The 17,335-nt window shown below is 38.6% G+C and overlaps 1 long non-coding RNA gene across 1 annotated transcript; it reads right to left on the reverse strand.

Moving 5' to 3' along the window:
• Positions 1 to 7,154: 7,154 nt before the first annotated feature.
• Positions 7,155 to 12,312, reverse strand: LOC109365426. Its single transcript, XR_002111023.1, has 2 exons — positions 11,683 to 12,312; positions 7,155 to 7,456 (listed from the first exon to the last, which is right to left on the reverse strand). It is a non-coding gene; the product is annotated as an uncharacterized LOC109365426 (long non-coding RNA).
• Between the last annotated feature and the right edge of the window lie 5,023 nt (positions 12,313 to 17,335).

The following is a 17,335-nucleotide window of genomic DNA, read 5'->3' on the forward strand; positions in this document are numbered from 1 at the left end:
CGCAGCTCTCCCGCCTTCCCGCGCTCCTCTCTGCCGCCCTCAGGGAGCGGGCACGGCCTCTGCTGCCCGCCCTTCGCTTGGCCCCGGCCGCCGCGGATGTCCTTAGTGGGTCCCCGCGCTGAGAAGCGGGCGAGCCATGGTGGCCTGGCCACAGGCGTACAGTCCCAGGATGCACAGTGTGATGAATGTAGCAGCACGCAGGTCCCTGTGCCAGCACCTTCCTGTTTCACTCAGAAGCAGTGATGCTCGCTGCAGTCAGCAACTGCTAAAACCAGCAACACAAAACACAACACTAACAGTTACAGAAATCAGCTTTAATTCAGGCATTCATAGAGTGTTACTTAAAAAGCACCTTTAAGGCATTAAGGTGCCTGTCTGTACCTTTAGACCCCAGTTTACTCCAGTACCTGTTTTTTTTTTCTTCCTTCTCAAGACCCTCAGCTCTGACATGGAGGCCAAGCACTCCACCTGCCTTACCTGACCCTCTTTCACCTTCTCATCCCTCCAAAAACACTTTTCCAGCTCCTCACAAACCTTCCATACAAGCCTGCTGCAGACTGGCATTATGCTGCCATCTGCAAAAAGCCTACCTGCAAGTGTCCACTTCTGAGAGCTTTGTCAGTGTTTCATTAAAATCCTTGTTCATTTGCATTCCTAAGTAGGCTGTTTGCTTAACGTAATCAGGGACTTAGAAAAATCCCTTGATTGTTTATGAGCACTCAAGGAACCCAACTCTGGGAAGCCTTGTCCTAAAGACACCTCCATCAGCTTTCCCCACATCCTTTTGCCCTCCCTTTTGTGTTAGATTTCACCTGAAACTTTTCTAACAGCATTTGGATGTTGTTGCACTTCAGTAGGTACCCACCTTGGAGCATGGAAGTGTAAATAATAAACCTCCAATGAACATCCCAGAGAGTGATGGACCACCAGCCTAAGGACCAGGAAATTATCAAAAACACATGATTTAATTTTTAGATGAAAAGCACAGCACACGTGCCAGTTCAGAGATCTGGCAAGTTGTAAACCAGGGGATACATACAAGATGCCCGCCTAGACCAGACAGCTCCAGCAGGCAGTAGCCCTCAGGAAAGCAGGAGAGGCTTTGGCCAGGCTCTAGCAATGTGTTGCACAAGACTTTATGAGCATGGGCTCACTAAACTATAAAAGCTGCAGAATGCACAAAGCAATCAAGAGTAGATTTTGCAGTCCTATTCCATAATAATAATAATAATAATACAGAAAAGTGCTACTGTCACGCACAATTAAGTTTTCTGGAACTGCTTAATCCGGGCTTCCATGGGCACATTAAAATATCTTTGTTAACTGCATTTACTGTGCAAGAGGCTGACTGGGGATTGCAGACCCAGATACAGAGGACTGAAACAAGCCAGTCTGAGCAAATTTGAGCTAGTTGTGAAACTCACATCAACTAGGACAGTTACAAGTTCATTTCTTTAAAAAGAAAAACATTACCTATGTGGCTTTTGTAGGCTATAGAGTAGGTGCTTTGTCAGCAAGGGAAAAGAGATTTGAACACTGGGAGGGATGCTAAAAGGAAGTGTCTGCGCTTCTGAACAGCAGCACACTGGGAATATCACTTCTGGCACCTTTTTCATGCTGTCCTGCTTTTTCGTTGCTCCCTCTTGACATGGCAGCATCAATACTATTGGCGTGGCCAACAGGAAGAGAAAAGGACATGGACAGTGTCCGTGGACAAGGGACAATGAGGGACCATTTCAGAAGCTACAGTAGGAAGAAGTGGGGTCATAGTCTCACCTTGGAGAGCAGAGAGAAAAAGAAAAGCCCTGGAAGGGCAAGGAATCACAGTCATTGCTATTTACTGAAGATGAGGATTGTTCTCTTTGGAGAGAGAAGCCAGGCATGTCCTCAATAAACTATCTTGTCTGGGAAATGACACAGTTCTATACAGATCATTTTCAAGTTTATTTAACTTAAAAAGGGACTGTGAAAAAACACAGAGCATCAGAACAAATTTAAACCATCTGTTTGATCATCTTGCAAACTGTAAACATTGTCTTTGAGAAAATAATCTTTCTTCGGAATAACAATGCACACAGATTCAACTAAAATGTGGGTAAAAAGCAACTTCCACTAAGTCATCAGGAAATTACCCAGTGTATAAACCAATATTTAAATTATTCTGTGTAATTCTTCATCTCTCATCAGCTTCTTCCAGGAGTACCCAGGAATGCACACTCCCCTGCAGCTCCCTTCCACGCCTCCCTGGCCAATTATCCTACCTAGTACCATTCAGATTAATCACCACACTGTTTATCTACTTAATGCTCCTTTATATACCTTATCTTGCCCTATATTTCCTTTTTTTTTTTTCCCCCATACAGATTCCATAGCCTCCACATTTATTTTTTCATGGAAGTACCAAAGTTTTTAACAAACTCTACTGAGATCAAATTTGAAATCAGATGATTGAGCACTGCTGTCTTGTTCACATACTGTGTTTCTAAATTATTTCTTATGATCCATAATGCATAGTTAATAGAGACCACCTGCATAAAAAAACTGAGGCACAAACTTGCTCATTATTCTCCCAACTCAAAAGCCCTTATCAGCAATTTCACTGGTTTAAAGTCACAGGGGATAAAGCAGCTCATGTTAACGCCCACTAGCCACACTGATAAGTCAGCCTTACACTTGTCAAACAGCCTATTTGTTTCTCTTAATGACAACATTAATTTTCTAGATCAAAGAAAAAAAACCAACTACTCAATACACAATACATAACTCAGTACACAATACATAAACTCAATACAACATCAACAGTAATCCAAAGCAACACTTCAGAAACAGTGCCAAACCTAACACATTATCAAGCTTCGATTTATAGATACTGACATTCAAAACAGTGGCAGGAACTTCCTTCAGTATGTGATCACTTATACCCACACACCCCACATCAAACCACACTAATGAAAAAATATAAATCTTGTACAGCATATAATTTTCCATGTAGTTACAGCATGGGGTAGCACAGAAAAACCCAACTGGGGTCTGCAGGTCAGACCCTGCCTGCAAGTTTTCTTCTTCCCTGAGAGGAGCTGGAACACAGCTGTTCTCACGCTCACAGCCCAATGCCCAACCCAAGGGCCATGAGCTGCTGCTGACATGAGGAAGGGGCAAAGTGCAGACACATGTCCTCTTACATCTCTCCTTATGTTGAGAGAAGGCTGTGACCTCCTGCCTGTACATCAGGACAGCAGCCATGAGTAGGAATCTCCAAACTTAGCCACCCTAAGTTGGATCTTTCACCCTAAGCCACGGGGAATTCCAGAGTGAAGATACAATTAAACTTCAAAGACTACCAGCATATTTTTAAGCCTATTATCACGGTGTCCTCACAGCTACTGATTTCAGCATGAAGCTCTCAGTTCTCCCACAGCTTGGTTTGCACATCTTTACTAATGTAACCAAGAAAAAATAAAACAAAACGGCATGAGATCTGACTGAACAGGATCACAGATTCATCGAGGTATTATTTACAGCGGCATGATGGTTAAGTCACCATCCCTGGAAGCTGTTCAAGAAACATGGAGTTGTGGCACTGAGGGACGTGGATTAGTGGGCATGGTGCAGATGGGCTGATGGCTGGACTAGGTGATCTTAGAGGTCTTTTCCAACCTTAACGATTGTATGAGATTTGGCTGCATTTTCACTACTGGTCACATTCAGTCATCCGTAAAGTAATTTGCACAGACTTCTTTGTGAAGAGCATTTGAAAATGTGTGTTTACTTAAAAGAAGAAAAATCAGGACTACAAAGGACCACACAACTTGCAACAAAAAGACAGGAGCACAGAGGAGCACAAGGTATAGAACTGCTAAGGAATTTTTGTTTATTAAATAAGTTGATGGTGCCTAGCAAGAGCACAGAGTGAAGGGGAATGGGATACAGTTTTCGTTGAAGAAACTATTTCTTGTGTTTGGAGAATAAAGTGGTAGCTCACCTACTTTTATTACAGCTCTGGTCAATGCAGATACCTCGATCTCATATGGTGCTCATGATCCTAAGCAAAAGATCTCAGCTGTCTGAAGTGAAAAAAGAGCACCCAACTTAAAAGGAAACAGAGCTGTGAAAAATCACCTCTCCCCATTGCATTTTTTTGCCATTTAACATTTTCCTCGAGTAAGGCAGAGGATGCAGACCCTGCTGGAAGAGCTAAACTTCTCCAAACTTCTCCCATAGCTAGGGAATTTTCTTGATATATTTTTGATTGGCCACTACCTGTTGTTTTGGCCAATTTAGAGGGAGAACAAGACTTCTGAAGAGAATGCAGCATATTTCGAAATGCAGAAGATAATACTTTGTCTTCCCATGGTAGAAAACAAAGATTATACAGTGCAGTAACCAAAACACTACCAATATCTTTTTCTTTGACAGTATATGGTAGGCGAGTCATGGCTAAACTTGAGATGTCCATACTACTTGGTCCCTGTGCAACAAAACAAAGTCATCCAAATGTCTCCAACTGCAGCAAACACCCAACTCCGTAAGGAATTCTCTCCCAGGAATGGTGTGTTTATCATGTTTCCTAGAAGGCAATACGTAATACAGAATCACAAAATAACTGAGGCTAGAAACGGCCTCTGGTGCTTTACGTTCTCCCCAAGAACCACGGCCTCAGAATATAAGGCTTCTGCCAGTTGACTGAGGAAGGCCTCAGCTAGTACTCCAAGAGATGGTTTACACTGAGAACAGTTATTTGAGGTTGTGCAACATACAAGATTTTTCTGTGATGAAGGCTCTGATACGCAGCAGCAACACATATATTCTATGCTATTTGGTAGAGCAAGTTCTCAGCTACAAAATACTGTTTTCCAACACAGTCACCACCATTAGCTATGCATTTTGGATGGCAATGAACAAGAGCTGCACTCATAAAAATCTGCATGGCCATCCAGAACGTGGCTTATCTTTCACATCACTGTAACCAATGCTGAAATGCACTACCCTCTGCCTCACTGTGGGTACATTCACTGTTTGGTCTCCTTAACTATTCAACAAGTGTTGATGAATGGCAGTGGGTATCATTTTTTCTGCATGGAGGAACTCAATGCCACACCTTTGCTTCACTTGTACGTCCATGTTAGACACCATTCTGTCAGACTGCCCCTATGCTGCCATCTGTCACTCAGCAACAACACGGAATATTGGTGGGAAGGTTCAACCCCTACTGCAATACCACCAACATCCTCCAACATCATGGCCCAACATAATGAAATAGGAGGCATTACTTTTTGAGCAGTCCTCATACAAAACAGAACGTAAGCCCAGCTTAGCTACTTACATAGCCCTTACCTGACCTTCCTTTAGATAATACTGGTCAGATATTGGAAAACAATTTCACAGCTCCTAAGTATGATTACCCCAAGTGCAGCTTGCTTCACCAGAGCTACAGAACTTGCGTGCACATTTTCCAGTGTATGATGCAGTTGGGTAGTAGTCTGATGGCTGCTTTTGTTTCACAATTGACGTCTGTGAAACAAGCAGCATGACATCTATAGCTAGTTCACAGCCAGTGAGCCAGATGATGTCTCAAAGAAGAAATACAGCTCCAGACCCCCAGCTTGTTGGGGCCAGCTGAAGTAGCAATGACGGGCTATGACATCTCCTAGGAGAAGGCATTATGTACATGAGGTAAATGTAAGGAAGCTGCTAAGATAAAATGACTACAGAAGATTGGGTCATTGAGGTTTCGCGTAAAGCTGTGAAGAGTACAGCTCAAGTTGAAAGATTTAGTGAGAGGCAGTGTGTGGAACACCATTACTGATTATTGCTATCTGCAGTTGAAGTGTTTACAGGTGCACTATTATGCAGCTCTTAGAGTTCCTGTTTCTAAACTGCTTGTCTTGACCCATCTTACTTTTCAGTGCTGCATTCAGATGGATGATACGTTACCTTACATTTGTATCTACAGAGGTTATGATCCCTTCTGTTCATAATTATTCTACATCTTTTACAAATGAAATTTGGTCTCTAGCAGCTATCAGCCCCACTTTCCAGTACTTGGGCACTAGCCTCAATTCTTTTACGTGCGTTTCAGCTCCGCAACCTCTTCCTCCAAACCAAAGAATGCAACATATCCTCTGTTTTCTTTTTTTTCTTTTTTTTTTTAAGTACAGCAGAACTGTTAAACAAGCAAACAAAAAATCCAACACAACAAAAATGAAAAAAAAACCCACCAACTTACTTTCCCCTCATGTAGGATTTCATTTTGAATAGAAGACTCCTACCACTGCTCACCTGTGATGTGATGGGAAAGTAGCTACTCAATATCATCTGCTGATTCTGTACCCTTTACTCATCTCTGTGCCAAATTAATAACTCATTTCTAACATCCTATTTTTCATTCGGCACATCTCCAGACCCACTGTTTTTCATTCACTAAGTCATATAGAATATAGCAGCAGATAAATAGAAGGTAAACAGAACAATCATAATTCTCGCAGCTCTTACTTTCTGAAGTAATGTTTAGAGAAGGACAACAGCAACTGCCTTTCCAGGAAAATACAAGGGCTGTTTTCAGTACCTTTCAGTACATGGTAGGCCAAAGGCTCCAGAGAAATGTTGGAGTACATCAGATTCAGGTAATACATTATTACATCTGTAGATATGGCTATAAAAAAATAAAACTCACTATTTAAAATTAACATCTTGATTTTTTTTTTATTAAGTATGGGTTAAAAACTCTTCTTCAAAATATCTTTAGTTTACAAGAATTGTGCTGAATATGAATGCACTACAGGAAGCACAGAAACCTGTAAGCTTGAAATATATGTCAAATATAAAAAAAAAACCCAATCCAAAGTTGCTCCCCATCAGAGTACTTCAATTGTCATGACTTTAGGAGAAAGCAATTTGGCATTCTCTCTTTTCGATGTTTTAAAGAAAAGGTTCTTATTGGAAGAATGTTTCATATTAACACATTCCTTTGTGTTATAACAGAAATTACTACTAATAAGACTGTTACTGAGTTCACCTTTTCAATACGCGTTGTAATTTGAGTGATTGTCTCCTATCCAAAGAAAATAAAAATTCAGCAACACCGATTCTTACAGAACCTTAAAATCTTTAACCTTCAGTTCTCTGTATCTCTTCAGAAATAAGTAACAAAATTGTGACATGCAAACAGTTTGTTTATTTGCAATAAAATTACTGCTGAGTAAGCAGGAAATGTATTCAATAATACTGCTTTGATTTTCAAAATACCATGTTCCTTTGTTTCCATGTATGCGAGGCATCAGAAGCACAGCCAGGCAAATAAATCACTGCATGAGACGTCAGCCATCCTCCAAAGAAACTGTCTATGTTAAAACTAATTGCAAACTTATCACATGAGTACTGAAATACCCATCTGCGGGACTGGAAACGAGCACTTGAGAGGCCTTCCTTCCTTCATACGTAGATATGACGCTGCTATCTGTAAAGAATACACATTACCATTACAGAAATGAATGCGCTGCTGAAAACCAGATCATGTCTGTAGCGAGGCACTGGAAAAAATGCAAGTGTGAAACTTTTAGTTACTCCATACATACGCTGTATGATGTTTATTTTATGTTTGTCCTGCCAATACAAACATAATGGCACTTGGCAAACTCTGTGCAGAGGTTGGATCAGACAGAAGAATTTCAAGAAGTTCAAAGCAAATTGTTTATTTTTCACCCCACTATTTCTATTCCCCATTACCAACTGGCTCTTAATTTTCCACTAGCAACAGAGTTCCAGCTGCTGTAATGTACACAATGAGGTGGGTGTCCTAAATATGTTGGCAAAACCTCTCAACAGAGGAAGTTATTTATCTATATATTAGAAGTCACTTCTGCTGGCATTCAGAAATTGCATCTAAATTAGTAAGCATCTTCTTGTGAAGGCAACATCCAACAAAGATGCAAAGACTAGAGTGCCAACCCATAAGCACAAAAGGAAACAGAAATCCAGTCAGGTTCTTCTGCTCCTCCTTCTGGAGGTCTGGACAAAAGATCTTGGTTAGATAAATTTTGATCATTTTGGTCCCCATAACTGTAAAAGCAAAGAGCCATCAGTCTATAGTGGGATGGCCATCACGTGCTTGTCTTCATCACCTGTTTGTGGACATGCTGGCTTGTAAGCATGAAATACATCCAAATGTTTTTCTTTTAAAAATTCTTTATATAATACATACTGTACCTACCTTGATGAGGTAGAGATGTATCAATCTCTACAAAATACATATATATACTATTAAACAGATAGGTTTCTTAAAAAATTTCGTATATAAACTCCAACTTTTGTATACCTGGGGTACACGTGCTTAAAGATACATGTATGCTCCCTTACCATCACATGTCCTGTATATAGAAATGTTAGAACATTCAAACATATACATGTAGTTTTTTTTGCACAGGATAAAATAACCCCACAAACACAGGGATTTACACTTGCGGGATGCAAGGCATACTGTATGCATTCATAAAAGTAGACTTTGATGATGTGACAAAACCTACACGTGAGAAATATAATAGCAATACAATTACAGTCGCACCTGTACATGAAGTGGGTTTTCTTGAGAACACCAAATGACAAATGCTATGTCAGAATGAAGTATTATTTAATCTTCAAGTCTAAATTTTCGCACGTAAGTCACAAATTGAACATATGCATATTCAGTGGAAGTGTCTTTAATATGAATGCTTTCTTGTAAATTCTGTTTTTGTTCACATAGATTGAAATGTCAAAACAGCAAACATGAAAATATTTGAAAAAGGGCTCAATTTTGCCAGAAAATAAAGTCAATTGGCAGAGTCAAATATAATCCATGTAGGAATCTAGAGTATCCTAGGTGGAAGAGGTGTATTTACACTACAACTTTCAAGCAATTTCATGTTTCCTTCCTATTAGTGGATTAGCTAGTGCTAAATATTAATAATCTGAGTTCGTAAAAGTAAAAAACTCCATGCTTCTGAAATCATAGCAAATTATTCTTAAACACTAGTATCAAGATTACAGTCACTGTTTGCTTTTTACATATGAACTACAGATCACAGAAAGTTTCCTGTTGCACTGCAGCATGAAAAAGAAATGTGACACAAACAAGCGTAATTTGCTGCGAAGTACAGCAAGATACTTCAGCAATCTCATAAACATCTCATACTGGAACTTGTTATAGTGAGTTCAACTTGATCTTTTAATGTAATACAGTACATTTTATAAACTTAACATTATCATTGTAGAAGAGCATGCTAACTGAATGTTAGCAATTTATCTTTTATATATAATTATACTCTACTGTAGCTACTGTACGCAGATCTCAAAATGTTAGTACATAAAATATTCATTTTCTTTATGAGATGAGAATGAATTTAAAAGAGGCTTGAATATAAGAATGAAATATTTGCTGTGCCTATTCCTCAAGAAATAATGAATGACACATTATAACCCAAGAAATCAACATTTAAATTGCAAAACTATAGTTAAATTTACATTAAGCATTATGATCAGTAATGTGCATCAATATTTGATGAAGTTTAACCTAACCATGTTTATGCACATAAAGCCTCAAGAGTCTGCAGCAGTTTCAACATCAATTTTTCATATTTTTGTATAAAATGGACTCAAAGATACATCTTCCATAAATGTTTTCAGTGCAATTCTGTCAAAGAGGAAAATATAAAGCTAGCTTTCAATCATTTTATACCATAAAGGGGAAAAAAAAAAAACCACAACAAACAACTTGCATTTGCACTGCTGAATCCTAAGTAAGCCAGAGTTCAGTTGTGCCAACTATTGTGAAGTCAATTCAAACCAAACCTAGCTGCCATTTTAGGCAGCATTTCCCCATACCGACAGGTGTAAATGTTGAAAAGCTGAATATTGGGGTGGGGAGCAGAGTAAAATTAAGCACAGGCAGAACGATCTTGTTTAAAAACACCTTTTTCCATCAGTAACAAAAAATACATAATGAAAAAAGTCTAAAGGTTTCTTTACTAGTGACATTCTAAGTTCACAAATTGGTAAATCCATGTTTCAGTATTATTATTCATCCCACAAATGTTTACAGGTCACCTTGCGACTATAATGTATTTCTTGATGGATTATATGAAAATGCTCCATTATTCAATGGGATAAATTTTCTTAAGTTAGAAATTGATTTTTTTCACATGTTGCCAACTGTAGGGAACCAGAGAGAGAACAGCACATGAAATTATAATACGTGCTTGGCAAAGCAAGGTATAATAACCTATACATTTTGGTTTTCAAAGACACAGTTTGTAAACTGTAAAACTGCATACAGGGTGTTGACTTAGGAATTTTGTTTTGATTTCTTGTTTTTCTCCCTGGCTTGTACCTAAAAATACAAATACAACTTCTCTACTGTAGCATAAAATAAAAACGGAGCTTCATTCAAATCTTGAATACCTTGACTGCAATCACCAACAGCTTGACTGCAGTCATTCAACAAAAACGTAGCTCTTCATACCAAAAAAATTTGGCTCACAAAAAAAAGAAAAAAGTACAATAAACTCTCAACAGAAGGCTCTCTCATGAGGCAACCTACCATATACTACTGCTAGATACGAGTTTCCAAAAAAAACATTACATTCCATTTTCAGCACATTTTTCCATAAACATGCAACTTCACTATAAAATACAAATCACTTGGCTCTCAAGAACAGCTTTATAAAGACACACTGCATCAATAAAATTTTCTTTGTGATTAACTTTACATTGTAATAAGAACTGTATTTTCACTAATGTTTATATATCAGATTTCATATTATAATGTAGTAATAATTTGCTCTTTGTGAACATCATGTTCAGAAGGAAATATCTATACACATTAACATACTAGACTATTAAAAACTCAGTTACAGAATTTTATTGATACAGTAGATTAATAAAAACTGATGGGGAAGATAAAATGGGGAGGGTTTCAGTACATTATTTAATAACACACTTTTAAAATTATAATATTTTAAATCTTTTTTGAATTTTTCAATGCCACTAGAAGTCCAGAAAAGTCTGGCATCAATACTGAGGTGTAAAACAAGTCAAACAACTTTCACAATTTGCATCTCTTGTGTTACTCTATCCAACATTGTTCAACTGTAAAAGAAAGTAATTTAGCACCTCTGATGGTAGGTAGGTGCCTACAGGTAAACACTAGGTCAGATTCACAAAGCAAACAAACATCATTGCATTTCTTCTCAACAAATAGTGGCAAAAGAAAGTAGCACTATTTGTTCAACTGATTTTTTTCACAGTTAAATGTCAACAAGAGTACAAATACAAACACTGACAGATATTGCTTGAGATCATTCTTAAATCAATAGATCCAATAAACAGTGGGGCACTGTCAGTTTAAAGCTGCAGATAAAAGCTATACAAGCACTTTAGAAGTCAGAAACATTAAAAAAACTATTTACAGTTTTCTTCTTTAGTTCATATGTCTACAAAGCCAGCGCACATTACACTTCACAAAAATCCACAGTTAATGATATCAACGTGTGTGTGGCTAAAGCTTGTGACCTAGGGACTGCAAATGCAGGGGCAGTAAGAGTAAAATAGGTTTTGTCTTTTTTTTTTTTTTTTAGCAACCCCATTTGTGCACTAACAGCTTTGTTCAGTCTCAAGCTTTATATTAAAAGCATTCTTCAAAGCTTTCACCTGGAAGGCTGACAACTACATGCTCACTCATCGCCTTTCCCTTTTGGAAGTTCTGCGACGCACCTGTTTGGGGAAAACGTATTTTAAATATTTGTACAGAAATACTAGGTTCTGAAAAAAATCAAGAATAAATATAGTCTATAATGGAAATGCATTTAGAAAAATGCTTTCTCTCACAATATTGCATAAGTAATCGACTACAGTATTGTTCATCACTCCTTTTATCGTAAGTACAAGCCTTGATCAATGACAACATAATTTTATTTATGTTACCAACCCTGAATTCTTCAAATATTAAAAAAATAAGCTAGTTACATTACTCACTGTTATAATCTAGCTGACAAGAAAAGGTATGAATTACCTGGAAATCCCCATGAAGCTGTGTGCAGATCAGATAGATAACAAAAGCTATGCAGAACAGAAAACTTATGACTCTTAAGAAAAACTGACATTTTCTGTCTAAGAAATGCAGATTCCCTATGAAACTACACTGCAGTGCTGCTATGCAACACTGACATTTGACCACCACCTCCTTGTTCTCTTTAAAGAAGGAAGGTTAAGTTATGGGAACAGAAGAAGTCAGTCTTCGAACACATCAATACAAAGACAATCCTACAGACTCAAAAAGAAAAAAAAAAAAAAACACCTAAAAAACCCTAACAATATGCTGAAAATGAGAACTAGGCCTCACGCTCTTCCTGCCTTAAAAACAAGAAAATGAAAACTGGATATGGATATTTAAAAGGCTGCACTCATGCTACCATTTTGGTTTGTGTAGTTCACATAGTTTGCAATTAAATCATTGATTCATGCCTTTTGCTACTCTTTGGTTTGGTCTGTGAAGTTGCCTTGATGCACCCAAACTAGGTGACTTCTTGGATGAAATTGAACTACAAACTCCATTCCAGACAGGCAGTACACTTCAGTCCTCACTGGGGGTGATACAGGTCCAAAACAATTGTCCAAGGGAATTTTCAGTCACAAGAACCACAGCTCAGAATAAAACCAGTGAATTACACATAATAAAAGTACAGTGGGAGTTTCAGAACCAACTAAACAACATGGCAACCTCCGAAAAAATCAGTAGTCCAACTGAGGCCTTCTAAGACTGACAGAAGCAACACAATCAAAAAGGAAGCAGGAGAATTATTCACAGGCTAGCTTCATCTTCTCACACATGGGTGAAGAGGCAGGAAAACAATACTGGAAAAGTTGGGATACTGTGAGTGCAAAATGCCAGAACATGAGATTAGGTGTGAAACTGGAAATTCATGGAGGATACAAACTTGCTCAGGCAAGGATTTCAGGTATAGAAAAAACAGACTGACAAGGACAAGCAAATAGGACAGGCAAATCTGGATCCTGCCAGAGGAGAAGCCCAGAATCTAGAAAAACAATACTGGCAACAGAATAATAAAAAAAGGCCAGAATGATGATGTGTGTAAGTAGCACCCTAAGGAATTTACTACCAGATTCTGGAAAGGTGTGCAAATTTGTTCCATGTTCCAGTTATTATTTTCCTGTCCACTTGTACACCTCTGCTTTACATATACTGCATGTACATTTAAAGAAAAGGCAGAGATACCAATAGTTTTTACAGCAAGCACAAGAAAATGAAACTAGTCACAGTTTATTTTTAATTTTCAAGAACTGTTCTCTGTAGACCATAAAACATTTTATTATACATTACCTTAAAAAAGGAGGTCATAAATTAGAAAGTCAATGAAAATTAATTTAAGAATCAGAATATATTTACTCTTCACCATAACATTTCACAGTAGTAACAATTTGATTCTTCCTCCCTATCTAAACAAACAGTAATGCTTTTTATTCCTTGCAGTCTTTATAAAGCCCTATCCTCAATGTCCTCATGTGTTGTACTGACCTTTCTCCTAGAAGAGCAATGCTACATATATGCTGCCTGCGTATTAAATTTACTCATGGCCTATTTGCTCCAGTTTGAGATGCTCTAGGAGAGGTAGCTGGGGAAAACCTTTTAGAAATAGTAACAGCAATTTATTTTCATAACTGAAAGTTAAAGTACTCTGAAATATTTTCAGCAAAAGATTGCTTGGGGGCACAGAGGAATATTTTTAAATTTACTAAACACAAATTCAGAAAATATTCACCACTTACACTTTTTTTTGCTGTGATGGTGGTGTTTTTGATGACCTTCCTCGTCTGTTCTGTGGCGTAGACTGTGCTGATTCAACTGTACTAGATTCAGATGGCTCTGCTCTGTTTTGAGGAAGACCCAAATTGCAAAGTATCAAATTATAACTGATGTCAAACAATAAAAAAAAAGAGATGCACTTACAAGAAGACAGACTTACCTCTGCTGTGCTCTTTTTGTTGACCTGTTTTGCCTGCCTTTTGGCTTTTGTTCAATGTTTTCAGTTTGCCTTTCTTCTTCCTCTTCCTCCTCCTCTACTGCTGCTGCTGACGTTTGTTTTTTTTTGCTCCTTTTTGATGACTTTGCTGCTGGCTCTTCCTTTGGTGTTCCCCCATTATTTGGTTTGGGAGGGCGTCCTCTTCTCCCTTTCTTTGGCGGACTGTTCTGTTCATCCTCACTTTCTATTACATCTTCTTTTAGTCTTTTTTCCTCTTGCCATTGTGTTTCATCAGACTCTGAAACAACTGCAGGTCTCTTCCTTCCCCGCTGACTGCCTCTTAGCTTCTGCTCTTGTCCCAGTTTATTTAGGTCATCTATGCTAAGCTTCTCTTCTGAGTCTGTGATAGCTGGTTTCTTCCTTCCTCTAGGCTTCTCAAGCTCTGACTGAAAAGGTAAGATTAAATCTCAAATTAAAAAACTGAATAACTGTATTAAACTGGTACATGCACAGAAGCTGAAAAACTCTAACCCAACAAGACAAAGAGTCTTGAAGTTAGATGAAATTCTACCAAGCATCTCTACAGTGTCCATTTCTAAACCTTTGCACAAGTATAAATAAATATATACACACACACAGTAATTGCCACAAAGAAAGATTATTTTAAAACATAAGCAATTAAATCACAGAAGTGTATAAAGTCTTCCTCATTTGTTTCCTCATCTGTGGCAAACACAATTGGTTTGAACGTACACAACTGCAGTTTTGTCAATAGGAAAATATAAAGATAGGATTGAAATGGTCCATTTGAGGCTTGGACTCTGTTGTGAGTTGCAGGGTGCTTATGCCTGGTTTCCATGCTGGCAATGGCAGGGCACTAGATACAGGAGATAGTAAACAACTTGGATTCATATTCAGAGAAGAAAGCACAGGCATTAGCAGTAACTGCCAAAGGACTGCAACCACAACTGTACTGAGATTCAACATTTGCTTTGCTCAGCAAGATAAAATAGTAAAAGAAAGGTAGAACCCATTCTGAATCATAAGCTTTCAGAACAAAAACTATTCCTTGACCCCTGCAGCTCTACCTCTACAAAGTTCATGGCTCTTCTGTGTAGAAACACTTCAACATGCAGCTAACAGGTTTGGAAGATTGGCCTCATCAACCCGCACCACTGAATAAATGTGGGTAGATTTATACCTCTTCTTTTCATGAGAACCATGACCATTTCTTTTTAACCACAAAATGGTACAGATCTCCAAATATTTGTATTTCACAGTTTCAAACCAATGTTTACTTCAAACTAAAATTATTGTATGGTAGCATATGTACACACTCACTTATTAGCAATTGGTCCATTGGAACTTAATCTATATTGATGATTATGCCACTTAAAACCAAACTATGTTATTTCCCCTCACATCACCCTTGTGCTATAAAACAGAAGAGAGCACTCAAATGTCTTTGTCCACCTTAGCCATACCCTGGTCAAGAACAATAGAAAGAACAGTCACAAGAGAGATGAAGAAAAGTAGTAACAGAAATTGAAGGACAAGGAATTATACTAGAAGAAAATAAATATGTTTGAACAGTGATGACAGGTTAAGCCAGTTCATGATTTTAGTGATAAAACTTGATCTTACTATTGGCTGTTCTACTTGCTTTTGCAGTAATTGTGGACATCTGTCAGACTGCAGGTGCTTTCACAAGTAAGTACAGTTTTAGCTGAATCTCAGAGTAAAGTTCCTCCCTCAGGTGTGGAATTGTCCCACAGCCTTAGAACTCATACACTGTTGCAAGTTGTAATCTGCACTAGTACCCTGAATAGTGAAATCTTTAAAACCTGGACTTTCTGGTCCCCAGTTAAAGTTCTGCTTCGTGAAGTTCTGCTTCATAGAATCATAAGGTTGGAAATGACCTGCAAAATCATCTAGTCCAACTGTCTTCCCATCACCACTGCTATCACAAGCACTAAACCATATCTCGCAGCTCCTCATCCAGACGCCTCTTGAACACTGCCAGGGACGGCGACTCCACCACCTCCCTGGACAGCCATTCCAGTGCCTGACCACTCTCTGAGAGAAAAAGTTCTTCCTTATGTCTAACCTAAACCTCCTCTGGCACAACTTGCGGCCATTTCCACAGGTCCTGTTCGTTGCCTGGGAGAAGAGGCCAAATTCCTCCTCACCACAACCTCCCTTCAGGAAGTCGTAGAGTGCAATGAGGTCTCCCCTGAGCCTGCTCTTCTCCAGACTAAACAATCCCAGCTCCCTCAGTCGCTCCTCATAAGACTTGTGCTCCAGACCCCTCACCAGTTTCGTTGCCCTTCTCTGGACACGCTCGAGGGGCCTCAACATCTTTCCTATAGTGAGGGGCCCAAAACTGAATATATTACTCGAGGTGCGGCCTAGCTCCAAAGAAACAAAAATGAATTCGGATTCCATTATCTTAAGCAGTTTTATTATATATTCAAAATGAGATATAAATGCCCTTAGGAGTACTTGAAATATTGAACTGTATTGATTTTTCTCAGTTATCAATTCAACCCACAGCCTCTCAACTACCGCATGTCAGACTCTTCAGATTTACAGCTGATGCAACATACCAAACCAAGCTGTTTAAAAAGTTGTTTATCGAAGGTTGAAGTTTTTTCTTCAACTATTTTCTTGCTTTCCCTTATCTGAATTAAGCTGTTAAAATGGTTTTGTAATTAAAATAAATGAAGTTCTATGTAAGCATTAACGTATTAATTCACATTATGCCATTTAGACTTCTGAGCATAGAGAATGTATGTGTATATATGGCAATACTGGTCTGAAAAATTTAAACCTGAAAGGAAAGTTGAATGTAAGAAATAAAATTGCAAGGTTATATTACGAAATTTTGTGCTTAAAGAGTTGGTTTTTTTTTTAATTTTTGTTATGCTGCCTGTTTGCTTCACCTACAAAATGGAAGTTGGAGAGCCAACTTCAATCTCTTCCGGGACCTACTTGGAGCTATCCCGTGGGCTCGGGTGTTAGAAGGTAAGGGGGCCTCTGAGAGCTGGTCAGCATTTAAACAGCTCTTCTTCCAAGCTCAGGATCGGTGCGTCCCTGTGAGCAAGAAATCGGGAAAAGGTGGCAGGAGACCTGTGTGGATGAGCAAGGAGCGCATGCGCAAGCTCAAAGGAAAGAAGAAGGTCCATGAAATGTGGAAAAAGGGTCTGACCACTTGGGAAGAATACAGGAATGTAGTCAGGGCCTGCAGGGATGCAACAAGGAAGGCTAAAGCCCGTCTGGAATTGAATCTGGCTAAAGTGATAAAGGATAATAAAAAAGGCTTC

Source organism: Meleagris gallopavo, chromosome 1 (genome assembly GCF_000146605.3).
Source record: "Meleagris gallopavo isolate NT-WF06-2002-E0010 breed Aviagen turkey brand Nicholas breeding stock chromosome 1, Turkey_5.1, whole genome shotgun sequence".
NCBI lineage: Eukaryota > Metazoa > Chordata > Aves > Galliformes > Phasianidae > Meleagris > Meleagris gallopavo.